The sequence below is a fragment of the Camponotus floridanus genome, unplaced genomic scaffold, assembly GCF_003227725.1.
Source record: "Camponotus floridanus strain SB8 unplaced genomic scaffold, Cflo_v7.5 scaffold17, whole genome shotgun sequence".
NCBI classification, from domain to species: domain Eukaryota; kingdom Metazoa; phylum Arthropoda; class Insecta; order Hymenoptera; family Formicidae; genus Camponotus; species Camponotus floridanus.
Window position 1 is genome coordinate 2,452,830 of NW_020229292.1, and position 19,101 is coordinate 2,471,930.

The 19,101-nt window shown below is 28.2% G+C and overlaps 1 protein-coding gene and 1 long non-coding RNA gene across 2 annotated transcripts in view; one reads left to right on the forward strand and one right to left on the reverse strand.

Moving 5' to 3' along the window:
• LOC105257844 (LON peptidase N-terminal domain and RING finger protein 3) overlaps positions 1 to 19,101 on the forward strand; it is a 49,441-nt gene that overhangs the window by 14,127 nt on the left and 16,213 nt on the right. The window lies entirely within an intron of this gene.
• LOC105257843 lies at positions 8,296 to 8,808 on the reverse strand. Its single transcript, XR_889697.1, has 3 exons — positions 8,762 to 8,808; positions 8,473 to 8,688; positions 8,296 to 8,323 (listed from the first exon to the last, which is right to left on the reverse strand). It is a non-coding gene; the product is annotated as an uncharacterized LOC105257843 (long non-coding RNA).

The following is a 19,101-nucleotide window of genomic DNA, read 5'->3' on the forward strand; positions in this document are numbered from 1 at the left end:
TAAAGACTGTCTATTATCGATGTACATATATTACAAGCTAATCTTATCAAAGAATAATATCATGAAAATTTTTACAATATTTTAACTTGAATACCTTTTATACGTGCCATATGTTTTGAGAGTTGAAAATTAAATTTTATGTATCGAAATTATGTATTGAAATCAGTTCTTCAAGTATTAAATCGAACAAAATTTAGCGAGTTTATGTGTTTGAAAATGCTATTTATTTAATGTATTAATATTTATTAAATGTACTTATTTTTATTTTAATACTCTACATAAATTATTAATTAATTTATAATTTCGTTTTAAAAAAATGCACATGAAAGAATTAAACACGTAAACATTTTCGTGTAAAATATTATCTTTTAATAAATATTTCAGTTTTATCAAAATATTGATATAAAAAATTAAACTGTCACACATAATATATTATACAAAGAAATATCTTAATCTTGTACGAATTGTTAATATAAAACAATATATAATATATTACGCAAGGGAAAGTTAATGTGAAACTTTCAGGCAAAACATTGGTATATAAATAATTAATTGCGATAAAAGGAATGGAAGGTTACTTTTAAATTAGTAGAATATTACTGTATGTGTACATATATGGAGAGGATAATTAAGGAAAAGAGATCGATGGTTTACGATGTTCGTGCAGATTCCGCAGATAAAAGTGGGTTGCGTCCTCAATTCCTTTCCGATTCGCGCCCATCTATCAATTGAAAGTTGACTTTTATTCGTGTGACACCATTACACTTCAACTTATAGTCAGGGAGAATCGCCAATCTTTATTTCCTATGTGAGAATTTTGACTTTGAATAATATTAATTGTAGTTTAGCGAAAAACATTAGCGAAAAAGGAGAATTTACTCATTTAATATAAAACATCAATAAAATGTTGTAATAAGAATTTTATTAATATTGTCTTGAAACATTTTACTTCTCCATACGTACATATATAGAATGATCAAATGTAGGTTAGTAGGTTTCTCTTGCGGATTCTAAAATAACTTTACATTGTAATCGTTACATTATTGAACTCGATTGCATATGCTTCGCGTTTTTTAAATCTTCTAAGGTTTGTTCAATTATTTGCAAATATATTATATATATATTTTATTACATGTCTAAGATAATCAAATTTATTAATACAGTCGCATCGTGTATTAATCAAATTTATTAAATATAATATTTTAAATTATTCTCTTTTGTTCAATGTATTTTTTATTCATCAAACTAAAAATTAATTAAATCTTAAAATTATTTTTCCTGAATTTCTATTTAGCTGTATCTTGAAATCACTTCATAATATCGTTTATTTTTCATCGTCGAATCTTTAAAATATCATTTATGACAGATTTATTATGCTTAAAGGACAATATTGTTTATACTTTTCAACAAATTTTTCAATCTCACGCATGTTTACGTTGCATTTCTCTCATGATATTGATTTGTAAATATTTGTTGAGACATTTTTATATGCGATTATCAATTTTTTGTTGAAAATCGTGCGCTCTTTCACTTTTATTGCTCCCCAATTATAAGCGGTCAATATATAATAACATTGTCACGTCCGAATGAAGTTGTATAAATCCATGAATGCGTTTTGGTTGTGCAATTACCGCGCAGCGAAATTAATCTGTCGCAGACGTAGCTGATTTGTGTCAAGGCGACGACGTGACGCGATGGAGGGAACAGTTTACGTATCGCTTTCCTTGCCTTCGAGGGTGGTATAAACAAGATGCAGTCGCATCGTGTATTAATCAAATTGTACTACACATTATAATTTTAATTCTAAAAATATGCACTCAAAAGGTCTCTAAAAAATCTTTAATATTATTGCATTTTTTACTAAAAATGTTGCACAACGAGATAACTGGCAAATTATGAATCATAGAAATAGTCAAAAATAAAAATATAGGTGTTTTCGTACATATTAAATTTAGACATAAAATCAGATAGAGCCAGAAACGTTCGCTATTATATTTATTTATATTATTTTTATTTGTAATTACTCAAATTGTACTTGATTTGCTTTTCTTTATCGGTCTATATTATCTTATTAAACTAATTTATACGATTATTATACGATTAATTTTATGCTCTCTACCGCCTTTTATCTTCCTTTTTTTATGTTTAAACTTAAGAGAGCTTTTCTCAATATTTGTTAAGCTACGCCGGCTGAAATATGCGTTATAGATCACACTCGTTTTTCTCTTATATTAATGCCAAATATAGCCATAGGGTCACTAAACTATTAAATATTTGTTAAAATCAGATACTTTAGAAAACATTGAAAAGGAAGATTTTTTTAGTCAAATTTAAGATATTAATTTATAATCGTATTTGTAAAAATACCTTTCAATTATTTATATATATATGCACATTTATTATTATAAATATTCTGATTTGAAATACAAGACACTTTTGAAATTCTAGACTTAGTCGAGAGCTTAAAATACTATGCTATTGTCATCTCGCTATAAATTTCATAAACTCCGATCTAGCGATAGAATTTACATGAATTTGTCGATATGTAATAATTTTAATAATTAACTAAACTATTTTAAATAATTTTAATGTAAGCTTTTAGTAAGAATATGACTTTTTAATCCTTGTTTAAAATAATAGTGCATAACACAATATGTGTACATCATGAGAATCTTGCCGCCCACGTATTGAATGACCACACAATGTGTTTAGAGCGGATCTATCTCAGACACGTATAAATAGATATTATCATTCCGATCTTTATGACAACGAAGAGTTTGGAGTTCCGTAGGCGATAATCGACGACCACGTAGAAGGTCTCGTGAGGTTGCCTCTATCAATGCAGGGTGCTTAAATTGATTTAGCCGCTTGAACTCTTACGTATTTTCTAATTGAGTCCGATTACGGCTCATTTTGTGAGAGGCATGTTATTGGTCTATACGATGTATTGACTGAAAGCATGTTTGCACTATGTTGCCGTGTCGGACAAACATCAGTTAAAATCGCGTTACGTTCGTAATTATTATTATTGTTTCAATTGTACTTATCATATGAATATCAATGCAAATATAAGAAATATTTACATCAAATCTATTGACAAGAATTGCAAATATTCTTTGGAGAAAATTAAATATCGTTAATTTAAAATTTTTAATTTTAAATTAGTAGTTTATATAAAGAATTTTTATATGAAAATAAATAAAATTTATTTAATAGATTATTTAAAAATATATAAAATAAATAAAATTTGTCTAATAGGTTACCTAAAAATATAATAAGAATTAAATGTAGAAATTACTACAAATCTTACAAAAATCATGTGACAATTATACATATAGAACATAAAATTGCAGTTAGAAAAATAATTATAATACATGAATACTGTTAACATTTTTTTAATAATTTCTTCATTTATCAGTATTTTAACAAGTCCTAAAATATTAAAAACTCTAGTATTTTACTGTTTGCGGTCGCATTACAGGCATCTCTAATCGATAATGTTGTTTTAGCTTCGTGATACAAGGTCTCAGTTATTTTAAAAAGTCATTATTATGTATGACAAAGTTATATGTACTTCAGAATTGCATACTTCGTGTAAAAAATTTCGTTTTTACCAATCGATTAATCATATTTATCACTGGACTGCAATGACATACATATTGACAAAAAGTTGCAAAATTTAAAGTAAATCGTATGCAAAAACTTGAAACCTTTCAATACGTACAGTATGAACAAAATTTTAATTTTAATCTTTTGCTGTTAAAAGATTAAATTAAGAAAAAATTAAGATTTATAAGGGATAAATATTTATTTAAGAAATTTTTTCTGATATTTTTCAAATTAAAAGAGAAACATATATATATATATATTTTTTTTTTTTCTTTTCACATAATTTACATATTATATAAAAATATTATTTACAAAGAATATATTTATTATGATATAAAATAATATGAGTATTAAATATACAAACGTAGAACTTATAAATCTAAAGAATTAGCTTAGAATAATTGCAAATGTAAATAGCTCGTTTTGAATTATTATTCATTAAAACTTCGGTGCATTTCTAACTTGAAATGAATTATTCAATTCAATTATTCGAAAAACAGTGTTATGATCGCGTAGCAAATTGCATCTTTACTCTCAAAAACTCGAAAGTAAGAATAGCTCATAATCATTATTGTTACGACACGATCTAAGAACAATACAAAATAAAATGCGAACGATTAAATCTAATTTTCATAAGAATTAAATTTCATGAGAATTAAATGTATAGAAATTACTACAAATGTGTGACACTTACACATGTAAAATATAAATCACAATTCAAAGAATAATTTCTTTCACATGAATACTGTTAACAATTTCTTTATAATTTCGTGAATTTACGTCAAGTGAATTACGTCAAATGAATCATTGAGCGAGACAACCTAATCGGTTAATCAAATGATGACGTCTGACACGATAACGGAAATTCGACATTCGTTGAATAGGAAATCCGTAAACGAACGCACAAACAGATCGTATCTAAAGCCAGATTCCGCGCGTGTTGTTACGCCCACACTTTAAGTTGCGACGACCGAGACGAATTACGTAAGATGCTGGCGAGATTCGCTCTTACTCATTCACCGGGTTGCAAACGCACGCACGTCAATTCGTGATTCACCATTTAATCCGGCGGAAGCTTTCCTTAATCGAGAGGGCGACATACATATTGAAAAAGTGTCGTCGCCTTTTTCCACAAATATTGTAGTGAACTGCGCTAATAATTAGATAACTTAATGAATAAAAGCACATAAAAATACCAGGATATGATCTTATGTGAAATCTAGGATAATATTTATTTAATTGAAAATATAATTATAACTCAGATTTTCTATAAAAAAATCTATATGCTAACATAACGTAAGCGAAGCTGGAAGATGGCTGGAATAAATAGTTCCGGATGTTACACCAAAGAAACTGTCTCTGGGATAATAAACGGAAATACTAAGTTTAAACAACATTTCACTTTGCCCTGCGATTCTTCTTTCTCGTTTTTCGTCAGATTCTGAAAGATTTATAATTTTATGTGAGTTTTTTCGAAAAAATTCCATTCTTCAAAGCAAACAACTTTGATTGAAAATAATCGCAAGCAAAGACATGTACCAGAATCGAAGACGTTGATTCTAGTTTCGGAAATTCTATCTTAAAATAGTTTTCGCGCGCGTAAAAATTATAAAATCTGACGAAAAATGAAGAGAAAAAGATCGCAGGGCAAAGTAAAGCGCTATGTATGTTTAAACTTGGCGTTGGCGTTTATCTTGAGGCATTTTTTTTGATGTAACAGAATCACGTGCTTAAACTATCAAGAATTATAAAACTATTGAAAACAAAGCCTGAACTTTTGATCATTTATGGATTTCTACGAAACGATACGCCAACTTTACGGAAGAAAAATAGTGAAAGGAAAGTTTATAATGACAACAATAATAAAAATTATCACAGGCATGTAAAATAATTATGAAAATAAACATGTTATAAATACATAATAATAATAATAATTAATATATAACAATTTCCGATTTTATGATTTTGCAATTTAAGAATAATTTGTTATGTAAGAGTATTTATTGAATATAACGATTTTAATAATTTAAATTTTTAATAATTTAAATTTTTAATAATTTAAATTTTTAATAATTTAAATTTTTGTGGATATTATTATTGTCATGCTTTAATATACTATTAAGTGATTTTGTTTATATTCAATGCTGTTATCATTTATGAGCAAAAAAAGGGAAGATATTAATTGTATCATTATGTAATTACTAGATATTTATGAGTTCTATTCTTATCTACATTCTACATTTTAATATAGTGCATCGCTAAAAATAAAAAAATCAATTATTTCATGTTCATGAAAAGAAGAATTTTTGTGTTATGCATTTTTACAAAATATAATTATAGCAATAAAATGATAAAACAATGGTGATAATAATAATTAAAGTACTATATTTAAAATACAGTAATTTAGCAGTAGTACTATGTTTAAAATGCAGTAAGCATAGTCTATTATTATATATTTTATTTTCCAAAAAATTTAAACATTTATATTTTTTTACATTATTTTTTAATTTAATTACAATAACTTTAATTTAATTACAATAAATACTTTAATTTTTAATTATAAAATAGTACGTGTTATATTAATACTTTAAAAAATTTTTCACGCTATTGTAATTTTTTTTAATACGAAATATACACACATACACTGGTTTGTCGAATATGATATAGTGTAGGGTCGCATTTTGTAAAGAAAAGGTTGTACATGCTCTCGGCGTTTTCCGATATTCAACGATAAAGAGAGTTCGGAAAACGCAAATGGAAACTAGGTCGTACTGACATGCAACTTATCTTTTCTCTCCATTGTGACACGTATCCTTTTCTGTACACACATTTAGCATTCTCCCGTATTTAATGTTTCGTAATAGATTACCACAGTATCGGAATTCGCCATTCAAAACTCTTTTTTTTATAGTCAGAAACAACAGCTACAGTACATCTACTTTTATACACGAGTTAATCTATTTGTCACACTTTTGATGTTACATAACGCGATGGAGAATGTTGCGAAATGATTATGTAAAATTTGTAAATCTAAAAAAAATTGGATGTGCAATAAATGTAGCATTTGATGATGCAATAAAAAGAAGTAAAATTTTAGTTTACAATTTAAAATAAAACTCGAACGTTTATATAACGGAAAATAAAAAACTTGTACGTATATAACAGAAATATCGCAGAATATTATTTTAACTTGTAGTACGAAAACTATTTCTATCGAAAAATCTCTGAAACAAATTTTGTTACTATTTTTTTAACTTTTTATTATTATATTTTTATAAATAATATTGTACTAATATATAAAATATTTTGCAAATATATTTGACAATTTACTTTCTCATATTTATCGGAAATGTTAGAAACTTATGGGAACGAGATTTTCGTTGAAAGATAAACTGTCAAAAAGTAGGATGTAACGTTTACGTATAAATGCTTTTCTCTTCTTCTAATAATACCTTTTCTTCAAAAATTATAACTTTTTCAATTTAAGTTAAATTGAGCTAAATGGATGGTCCAGATTAGATTCTGACCTAATTCGTTCAAGCTGAGTTTAGAACTCATCAAAATCATCAGATATCAGAATTAATTAATCAGAATTAAGATCAGAGTTAAATTATCAATAAAGGCATTATAGCGCATATACATACAAATATTATAGAGACGATGTTTATTAGATTTTAAATATAATCATGTCATAATCTTAAGAAGTTCACGTTCATCAAAAAATTCTCTCTCAGACTTATATGTATTATACTTACAATTAGATTGCAAACACACACGTTTCATGTGATGTGAAATAAAAGCAATCATTTATAATTGGACAAAATATCATATCATAGAATCTGATTATAATTATGTCATGTCACTTGATAAAATCAATATATAAAAAATAAGACGATACTAAAACACTTTAAAGTAAAAATGAAGCAAAAAATAATAATTTAAATGAAATATCGATCATACTTATCATCACAAATTCTAAATTTCTGGAACACATAAATAATTCGAATTTAATTTCTTTTTTATTCTCTGTATATAAAATATATTAAAAACAATAATATCAAAAAAAGAGGAACAAACTCTCATTTATATATTAATTTGAAATACGTTTTAAATGAAAACGTATTTTTTGACATAAAAATTATTTTGCAAGTAAAACGAAAATGTACATTAGACCAAACATTATTCAGTACATAAAATTGCAAAAATAATGATCACTTAAAAAGGTCATATAAGATACAACTTATAACATCAATTGTAACAATAATGTATAAAAATGTAAAACATTTTTCTCATAATTTTTTAAGACGTGAAATCTTATTACTTTTCTTGTGAAAAAAACATTTTAACTGAACAAATTTTGTTTGTACAAAAATAAAGAATAAAGAAATGTTAAAAATGTTTTATAATAATAATATATATATATATATATATATATATATTTCTTAAATAATAATTGTTTGTCAATTAATAATACTTTAATAATACTTTTTTTATAATATTTTTTATTAATAATTTTATATAATTCTATATAATAATACTTTTAATTATATAATAATACTTTTTTGCATGAAAATAGCTTATATTTTAATAACTGCCGATAACTTGAAGTACAATACAGTGTATATTAATGATGTATATTAATAACTGAACTTATATACATATATATTCTGCTCAATTGAAAATGGCTTCCTTCATCTGTAACGTCGCTTGTCGGCTAGATATAATATATAGAAGTCTGTAGTCGAGATTACATGGGGAATACATGGCATTCGCGCATATTTCAGATAATAATTGACAGCGAGTGCTCTAGCGCAATTTATGTACCGCGAGTCGACAGCAGCAGATGATAATACGATCCTTTACCTGATTGCATGTAGCAAGAACCTCGTTGGCGAATGACATTTGCTCCCGTACACGTGATTCCTTCATGTAAATCCGTTGTATAACTTATCAACTACGCAAAACGGCCCTATTCCACACATACCAAATTACGGCCGTAGCTCTTATCAATGGCTACTCTTGCGTAATATGCTTCTCCTCGACATGTTTTCCATCTACTCTTCCCTCTTACCGTCCTTCCTAAAATATATATATATATTTTTTAGATATTTTTTAGATATTAAATTTCATAAGCATACGATATATATCGTACTTTTAAGGAGAACTTTTGCACGCGACTCTTTCCCCATTAATCCCGACGAACTGTCAAAGACCGGAAAAGAGACATTTAAAAGTGTCGCATTGTTTACACAACTTTGATACCGGGAAAACGAGGAAAAGAAGGAGAAATAAATCCCAAGAACTCTGATTTTGTCGTAATTATCTTATCTTCTCCGGTGCAGATTGCCGGAAGTTGCAAGATATCGGCGGCGGCGGAAACCACCGGAGGTTTCCAAGTTGGCGGGAAACGCCCAGAGTGTCTGGGATAGCCGGTCGATAAACGCGACCACCGGTTACGTAAAGGGGAATAATAAAAGCGATGCGACGTGCAACAACGCCGGCCGGTCGGCGTGTTTGCCGAGATAAGATACAGAGGCCCTGCGGTCACGTGTCCGGCGTACTGTCAAACTCTTCTGTTATGTAAACTTTGCGCTCTTCTGGCGAGCCGCCATACGACATTGTGATATATGATGTCGAGTCGATTCCGCACCATCGGGGGGACTCCGATTTATTTTCGGGGCATGCCTTCTGATGTGTCGCGGCGACGTACACCGTTGTTTCCTCCTTTCCGTTACATTCGGGAAAAAGGGAAAAGTGAGTCGCAGACGTTTCCTTGTCGTCTCGTTTTTACGTAACGGATCTCGATCGGTACAGAAACGGCCACACGCGTTAAAAATAATTAAGTTTATACATACATGTATGTGAAAGAGAATGCGAAAACTTGTTTACTTGTTTACATATTTATAATTAACTTTTCTCGTATAAATTATTTCATCATCATCTGCGCTGTTAAGGATGTTTTGTATGTACAATCCCAGCAAAAAGTAGCTGAAAATCAGTATTGACGAATATCCACTTTTGGTGTATTTTGAGTATGAGAAATTGTGTGGAATATTATAATTTGATCTTACTTACAGTGCAGAGAGGTTTTTTTTAATATTTATTGCGTTTTTATTGAAATATTCCGAATTTTATTAATCGAAATGATTAACTTTTGGCAGAGAATTTCGTCTTGTGACAGATACATGGCTTATTTTATTGAATTATATTTAATATCTTTTTAACTAGTTAGTTAGTACTTGTATAATATTATTTAACCAAATATTTCGTCTGTATCTAAACTTTTGCAAATTTTAAACAAATTCTGAATATTATTTCCATGTGTTTTTGTCATTTGAATCGACGTGGTTATACGTTTCCCATAAGAACACATGTTAATTCGGTGCAAATTAAAATTCTTATTACTTGTGAACGCTTTAGTGAATCGATTTAAAAATTGTACTGAAGATTCTAAACATATGTAAGGACATTCTGTACAATTTTCATTAAATTCTCAATATTTTGAAAATAGATACAAAACATCTTTAATAATTGATATTATTAATAGCGTAACAATCCAATAATTTATACAAGGAGTTTATATTAATCGAATTATAAGAATCGATTTGTTATCACTATATTAAATTATAAAAATCTTCAATAATTTTGCTGGAATAGATTTATAAAAAATTCTTTCACGATATTATATAATGAAATAATATTTCATCTATTTCTAAAATTTGCGTCCATCATTTAATATTTAATATTTCATATTTAATATTTTCTGATATTTAACATCTTTAAATGTGTGTTTTTTTCTTTATATTTTATCAAAATTTTTTTGCATTTTATATAAAATAATTAGTTTTTATTCCTAATGCAACATTTTAATGATCTTATCTGTTATTTAATTAATTTATTATTGATTTGAAAGATAATATATATCTTAAAAGATAGCAAAATATCCCTTAATTTTTTATTTTTTTTAAACAAGAACTGCAGTAATACTTTTTCAAGCTTCCTTTTCTTAATAATATTTGTTTTATTTTATATATAAATTATTATTGGTTTCAAATTAATTAAACTTTAAATTAAATATTAATTTAAAGTTCAATTTATTAATTGTTTTTTATTCAGATGTTGTTAATATTTCTTGCAACTCAGTTTCAAAATAACCAAAGAATTCAAATAAACGACAATAATTCTCTACTCTGTATGTAACTATGTATACATTAATAATGTCAAATATTTCGCATTTCTCGCACGTGTGATAAAATATTCACCAATAGAAAACGAAGTATGCTTTATCACGAGAACGGTATATCGCAAAAGCGACGATTGTACATGCACGATAGAGTCAATCTGCTGTAACACACATATAGTCGTACATGTGACTACACAATACCGATATGAACATAACCACCCACACGCTGTCAACTATCTCATTTTCCACGGTTGAAATCGGAATGTATATAAATAGTCACGTTTATAGAAAGGATCTATGGAGTGCTCTACTGAGATGAAATGTGCCTATGATAAGCATGGACTCTGAAATAATTGTTGTACATGATATCAAAAAAATTCACTTATTAATATTTCATTTTTTCCGATATCGTTATCTCTTATTTAAAAAGTCCTTAATATCAATTGAAAAAAAGTTAATTAACTTTAAGGAAAATTTTAAAAAATTTTGAAAGGAAAATTTTAAAATTTTAATTTTCAAAGTTAAAATCATCCTTGCACATCAAGTTTAAAAATTGAATTTATACCTTGGGACGCTAAAGTAACAACAAACAGATGAGAAATGTAATCGATGTTCTGATATTAAATATTTTCAAATACAAAGAAGGCAAATCTTAATATCGAAGGCTAAATAAATTGCATTATTTACGCGACACTTGGATGGCACGAAAATACTACAAATGTCTGTATCGCGATCAGACCTCGCGTCGTAACGATGCAGCTCGGCCGAATCTATCTTCTCGTGGAGATCGGCCGACTGATTGCGTAACGATAGATTTATATAAATGGTTACGTTGACACCGCGCGCGCGGAGCCCCGGCCGCAGCCGTCTAGGCCATCATTACATTATTTAACGAGGAGCGCAACGCGTAAAGAGGTATGAAATTTGTTCTTTAAGCTCTTGTAGCGAGACGAGTTTGTATTTCAAATACCCTAAAACAACTAGGCAGACTGATGAAGGAATGAAAATCGTGAATTTGTCAACAATAATTTAACACAACGGTATTTATCTATATTATGTAACACATGAGACGTAATTTATATAAGCATTGCACATCTGTATAATGTTTTTATCCTCGCAAGTCTAAAGGCAAGGTCCAACGAAAAGAAATTTTATGTAACGAAGGTAAATCTTTGCAACTTTATCAATAACCATTAACGATGATATCAGAACACATGAAGTTTTTTTATCCAATTTATTTCCATATAAATAGCGAAAAAATTGGATTACGGGCCTCTAATTCTATAAAAAGAATACATATAGATTATGTAATACATGTAGCACAATTATGTAATATATACGAGTATTATATCACTAAATTGAGAAAACATAAAGTCTTACGTCAGGCAAATGCTAATTACTTGCATCACAGAAAAACAGCTCTAATTACTCATAATTGATTTGCTATATACAATTTATATCGTAAATTCGTGATAAAAAGACAAAAATATAAGCTCTTATTTTTACACATTTTTAAATATACTTAAATTAAATTTAACTCTTCAAAAATTAACACAATATTACAATTTATAAAAATATATAGTTCTATTTTTATATAAAAGAATAGATAAATAAATAAAAATTTTACTTTCTATCAATGAATAAAAACACACACAGACATTTAGCCTTTTTTATGCAAATATTTTTAAGACATGCAATTTTCCCGAATGTTATCGAAGCAAAAATAATGAAAACAATTGTTTTGTTTTTTTTAATATTAAAAAATCTCTCGTTTAATCAATCATGATTTTGGATAAGCTTGATCGAATTGAAAATTTATTTATTTTGTTTCGAAGAATTTTTTTCAGTTATGAGACTTTCGCCGGCACGATATGCGCGTGCGTGCGCGCAGGGTCGGTGTTTCTGTCAATTACATAATAAAAAGCGTTATATAAGGACTAACGCTACGCATATAATCGCAGGCAGCGCTCCGGCTTCTATTTGTCCCGACGAAATTGATCGGCCGATTCTGGATATTGAGCCATCGATACCGCGAGCTATGCATGCTATGTGTAACGATTTTCTGGACGCGCACCGATAATTAAGCGCGATTAATTGAGATTACTTGAAAGTCGGTAATTGGAAATACCACCAATATTGAAACTACAAAATAATTAGACGTTACAAAGTTATGCGATACCTATACAATTATGAGAAATAAAATTTCAATGATTCAAGAGCCATTTTGTCAATTATATATGCGCTCTTTCAATTATAATGGCTTATAGGTACGATAAAATTTTATTAACATCACATTTTTTTTAAATATTAAAAATATTAATATTTTTAATATATATATATATATATATATATATATATATATATTAATATTAAAATATTAAATACTTTTAATATTTTAATATTATTTTAGTATTTTGTAAAAATTATTTAAAAATAATTATATATATATTTAAATTAATTATATATTTCATCATTTAAAAATAATTATAATTATATTTATGCTAATTATATGTTTACTCCAAGGAAAGAAAAAAATTTAAAAGAAGTCTTAAATATATAATGTAGAATAAACCTAATTTAGATTCCAAACAAGTCGTATAAATATAAATATGATATCAAAAACTTATTGTAAATTTGTGTTATACATGAATATTCTACGTTTTACTTTATAATAATACGTCTATACATATACTCACTTGTATTGTTGTATTGCATTTCCTCGAAATATTATCGATGACGCTTTTGAATTCCATGAATATTTACATAACGTCATAATCATCAAATAACAACAAGTACTCTCTAATCTTGAATGCCGATTATATCTAAATGTTATCTATGCATACACATTGTTCTCCTACAATCTTTTAATATTTACTTTTACCAGGATTTCACATATTTTTCTAAGAATTTAGTTAATCAATAAATCGACAACGAGACAGAAAAATGTTTTCGAATCTCCTGCTTTTAGTCATACCATATAACTCAGTTAAATATTTTTCTTTCTCAACATTTTTAATATATTTTTTTAAATGTTTCCCTTTTCTCATTTTGCAAACTTTGAAATAACAGATAGATGATTCCGTGCAAAAGAATACTTTTTTCACCGTGTCATTTATCTACTATTGCAAGGCCTACAAAATGAGAAAAGAGAAACAATTAAAAAATATATTCAAAATATTGAGAGAGAATAGGAAATACTCGATCGAGTATCATAGCGGAAGTATCACGGGCTGTGATACTTGACCATGAAAAAGCACCTTGACTATGCGCGAAGCCACGGATGAAGGTTACCATTACTATCGCATGTCGAAGAACGGGAGGCGCTTTCTGCAGCCGAGAGAAAGTCGAAACACTTTTCACAGAGATAATTCCCGATAGTAATTGCTCGTAGCAAAAGTAGAACAGAAATTCTAGCACGATACAAAAGTGGAACACTAGACGCATGTGTACATGTGACTCACACATACACACAAGATGATACATTTTGAGAAATTAAAGAAAATCTATTAAAAAGAAAAAAAGAATAAATATAAAAATTAATGAAAAAATAAAAAATATATTTTTATTTTAATATATTTTTCATCATTTGTTTTTTATTATTTAAATTCAAATTGAATAAAATAAATAATTGGAAGGAACGATAAATTTTGTCTATAAAGGGACAAATGTCGAATAAATGAATTTTTTAAAATTCTTTTACATTATACGAAATCCACAAAATGATATTATAATTAATATATTAATATATTATTACATGTATTGAATAAATGTCAACTATGTTAGAACGTTGAAAAAAATGCGAAAAATTCTAGATAACGGTATATTACAATGAAGTATATTATGTAATACGATTGACAGAAATGGCAGTCAAATAAATAAAAATTTTAAAATTCGCAGAAAAATCAAGATTATAATTAACATACGAGATATGTAAAACTACGTCGCTTATAAAATGCACGTTTCAAAATTAATCTTGTGGATGGATATTAGTTACGCTTTATTTTCATGAATCTTTCAAAAATCGTAATCATAAATATATTTAGTATATTTTGTATATATCAATGTTTTATTATTTCCAATCGATATAACATAAAAAAAATTTAATGGAACAATTCAGTGACGACGATGCATATTCCAATAATCGCTCGCAGGAAAAACGGATATCGAATTTATTGAGGAAATAGTAGGCGTTCAACTAGAACGAGCCTACGTCTTTAGGTATCGGCCATTATATACGTCGCCAACGTCTATTATAGATATATGTAACTGCCGTTACATAATATTATCGTTTACAATAAGCTCGGCACGTCGGCGAAACGTGTTAGTCAGCGATAAACAATGATTTCCGTGCTCTCATTTGAGAAATTGTGCAACCATAACGTCGGTAATTTCCTACACGTATCTCATTTGGTTATCAATTTTTAAACTTCCTTTAATTGCTCTATGTGTAGTGTAATCTATAAGAGTGTTTCGGGAAAAATTTATCGAATCAAGAGTAAATGTTACATGGATGAGGAAGAGAATTCATATCAATTGATAAGAAAACTTTTTAAGATAAAGAAAGATATTAAAGATAAAATAAGAGATATATTATATAATATTATTATATAATAAATATTATTATTATGTTCACATTCTTATTCTCTTACAGGTTTGTTAGAATTGTAAATTAAATTTTTCGATAATTGATTTTAAGAGTGTAAATTCCATCAAGATTTGACATTTTCTACTAAAGATCAATCAAGTCTGACAAAATTCTTTGAGAGAAGCCACGGTAAAATACCGCAATGAAAATATTATATGATAGAATATTATTATACGATAGAATTTTAAATATCTGACATTACTAGTAATACGCAAGAAATTATATAACTTAGAAACTTGCTTACTTACAGTCATTCGAGTAATTTGTTTCCAAAATTCTGACAGATTTTTATCACATGTGCTATTCAGCATCATCACTTGGCAAACTATCCAAGGATTATTTTATTCTTATATAACTTGACTGGAACTGTTCATTGAGTTAAATATTCAAGTTATTTTGCATTGAATATTTCTGAATTATTTAACATTATAATTTATCTTGATATGCGGGACATCTTATTTCTAGCACGATAAAACAATTTTAATAAAATTATGATATTGTTGACTCCAATTGCGTTAAAAAGTTTTGATATTTCTGAAACTAATAAGGTCGCATAATTTCATATATTTTTCATAAATATCATTAATCAATTGCTGAAAATTATCAGCAAAGAATCTTTCATTTTCGACAAATAAAAACAAAATAATGTAATTTTATTTTTGTGTATTGTGAAAAATAATTAGTCCAATGTAAAGAAATAAAATCTTTATTATTATAAAAAGTGAAATAATACATTCGTTTAATGAATAATAGAAAATAATAGAAAATTAACATACTATTTGAATAATATTTCATGATTTTTGCAGTATCTCAGAATTCATATTAATGTTTTTAATTTATAGATTACAATATTATAATATATAATACATAATACATAATATTATAATATATAATACATAATATTATAGAAAAAAGAAGAAATTATCAAGATAAATTATTGCGGCCACGAAAGGTTAAAATATTATTAGAAAAATTCAATTATTTTCTGCTATTACAAAAATTAATAATTTACTAATAAAGTCAAACACTCGATTAACGCGAATGATGCAAGGGGACGCGTCCAAGAGAAATATTTGCGAGTAATTTGGCAGGTGACATGAACAGAAGTTACGGCGTACGTTCGCTCCGTGTGGAGCATTATTGATCGTTGCCAGAATAGAAAGATGAAATATACGTGAGAGAGAATCTCTATAGCCCTCACAGTCTACAGATAAGCAGCGAGATGTCACAAATTACTGATATATTGTACACTTAGCTGGCTGATGGATTATCATTAGTGTCCGCTGAATAACTCAAATAGAACATTTTCACGTTCGCGACAGCGAATAATCTGACAACTCACACCTACATATCTAGTAAATATATTTCAAGATTGAGCACGCGTTACGGTACTTTTAACATAAACAAGTATCGAATCATGTATCATCCTCCGAAGATTGTTTTACAAAAATTCTGTTACATTTTCATTTTAAAGATATTTTCGCGGATTTATTTTTTTGATAAATTTGTAACTTATATATAAATAATGCACATTATATATATTATATTCTTCTAAAGAAGAATTAATTTATTTCAGCAATAAGAATAAAAAAGACTCGCATGCAAAACAATAAAAAAGACGAGTTAATGAAAGTCTAGCTCGGAAAATAGAGCGCAAATAAAAAGGCCAAATTAACGCTTTGTTGTTAACAGCTATTGAGGATGGGCTGAAAAAACTGTTTAATTAAAAGACTTTTTATAAAGATTTTTTAAATTCATATTCTGTTTTCTGTGCTATATATATATATATATACATTCTTATTAACTCGTTTACTCCGTTGTTTTGTATAAATTATTTAAGTGTATAGTATCTACAAAATATCAAATTTTAATGCATATATTATATGTAAATTCTGTTAACATAATAAATAAGTTAGTATTGTAACTAAAAGTATAATCATATCAAATTTATATGTTTTACTGCATCCCTTACTATAATAAATTAATATGAAACATGTGAAAGATAATCATAGAAATTTATATATATATTTTAATGGTTATAATTATTCTATAATTTCTTATACATATTCGAGCAACTTATATTTTGTATATATGATAAAAAAAAAGTAATTATTCCCAATATAAGTAACAATTAAAAATTTTGTTATCAGAACTATAGGTTTTCTACAATTCCGTATTAAACTGATAGTCTTTCTATTTTCACAAGTATAATTTTAAGAGGCAAAAACATATATGTACTAAAATCTTATTATTACAATCATAAATTTTTTTAAAATTCCATTCTTTACATCAATCTTCTCACATAAAGAGATAATTCCATCAAACAAATAACGGTAAAATCTCATTATTGTAGACGAGATATTCTACAACACACGAAATCAGGGAATAAAATGTTTCTCTTTCATAAAAATAATATCCTTGTGAAGCAACAAAATATATCTCATTATCAAGCATAATTATTCTATAATATCCGGCTGAATCGAGCGAAATTTTGATAAGGCAAGCTCCCAGACAGTCCGAGGAGGCGAATGAACGCTTAAATTTCGTTGTTAGCCATAATTATTTCATGGCGGCTCGTTAAATCGAGACGATCCGTTGCCGTAAGACGCACCGTAATTGCGCACGGCAAATAGCATCAGCGACACGATACCAGCAACAACTAACCGGCGGCGGCGGCGGTGCAGTAGTACACGCCGGGTGACCGACCTTTACGTAACGCGCGGCTGTTTGTGCCGCGCCGGCGACGGGTGACGTCTACCGCTCCGTTGCAACGACGGACGATACGTCGACCGTACGTTGCAGCTGCTCCCCGTGTATATATCGCAGTCGCTTATGCTGTATTCTTTCCCTTCTTCCCGCCTTTCGCTTTGCTCCCTTCGCGGTTGGCCGCCGGCCGGCCGGATGCAGTTGCATCGCGCTCCGCGTGCAACTCAGGAAGATTTCCACACCCGTAAATTAAACGCCCGCCGTACCACGAAACAGCGAGATCAACACTGATTAATATGCTATTTCATTAGTAATTGAAGAATAAAAATTGAAAAACTTGCATCTCGAAAAAAGTAATAACAATTACGCAGGCCTGCAAAAAAAAGGGGGTCAAAATTTCTTTTTGAAGATGCAATAGTGATTTTTGACGTAATTTTGCGCGCTGAATCCGAATCTGGCCGCCGAATTTGCGTAGCACGTCAGATTTTCGAGTTATTTGGAGTTGAATAACCCAAAAATCGCTATTTTGGTCATTTTCATGAATTTATTGTGAGTAAAGCAAATTTTTTGAAATATTTCTGTCAATGGCATCGTATAGTACTCACTTTCATCTTTCGAATCCACTTTCAATTACCGCCGCACGATTCTTTTTCGCTCAGATGTACAAGTTATAAAACTGGTCATGCATAGGGATTTAATAAGCTATTCTAAATCAACCGTGCCACCTCTCTATCTCACTACGAATCAAAATTAAAAATATACATTTTTAAATACCTTCTGTCTTCATCTTTTGAAATTAAAAATGGCGCATCTAATATGGCGAATAGAATCACAATAAAAAGGCATAAAATTTATAAAAATTTATCAAAATGTGTAACAACTGTATTAGACATTTCTTTATAATATTTTTTTGGCCAACCGAACCTGACATATGTCAGTCTTTTCAAATTTCAAGATC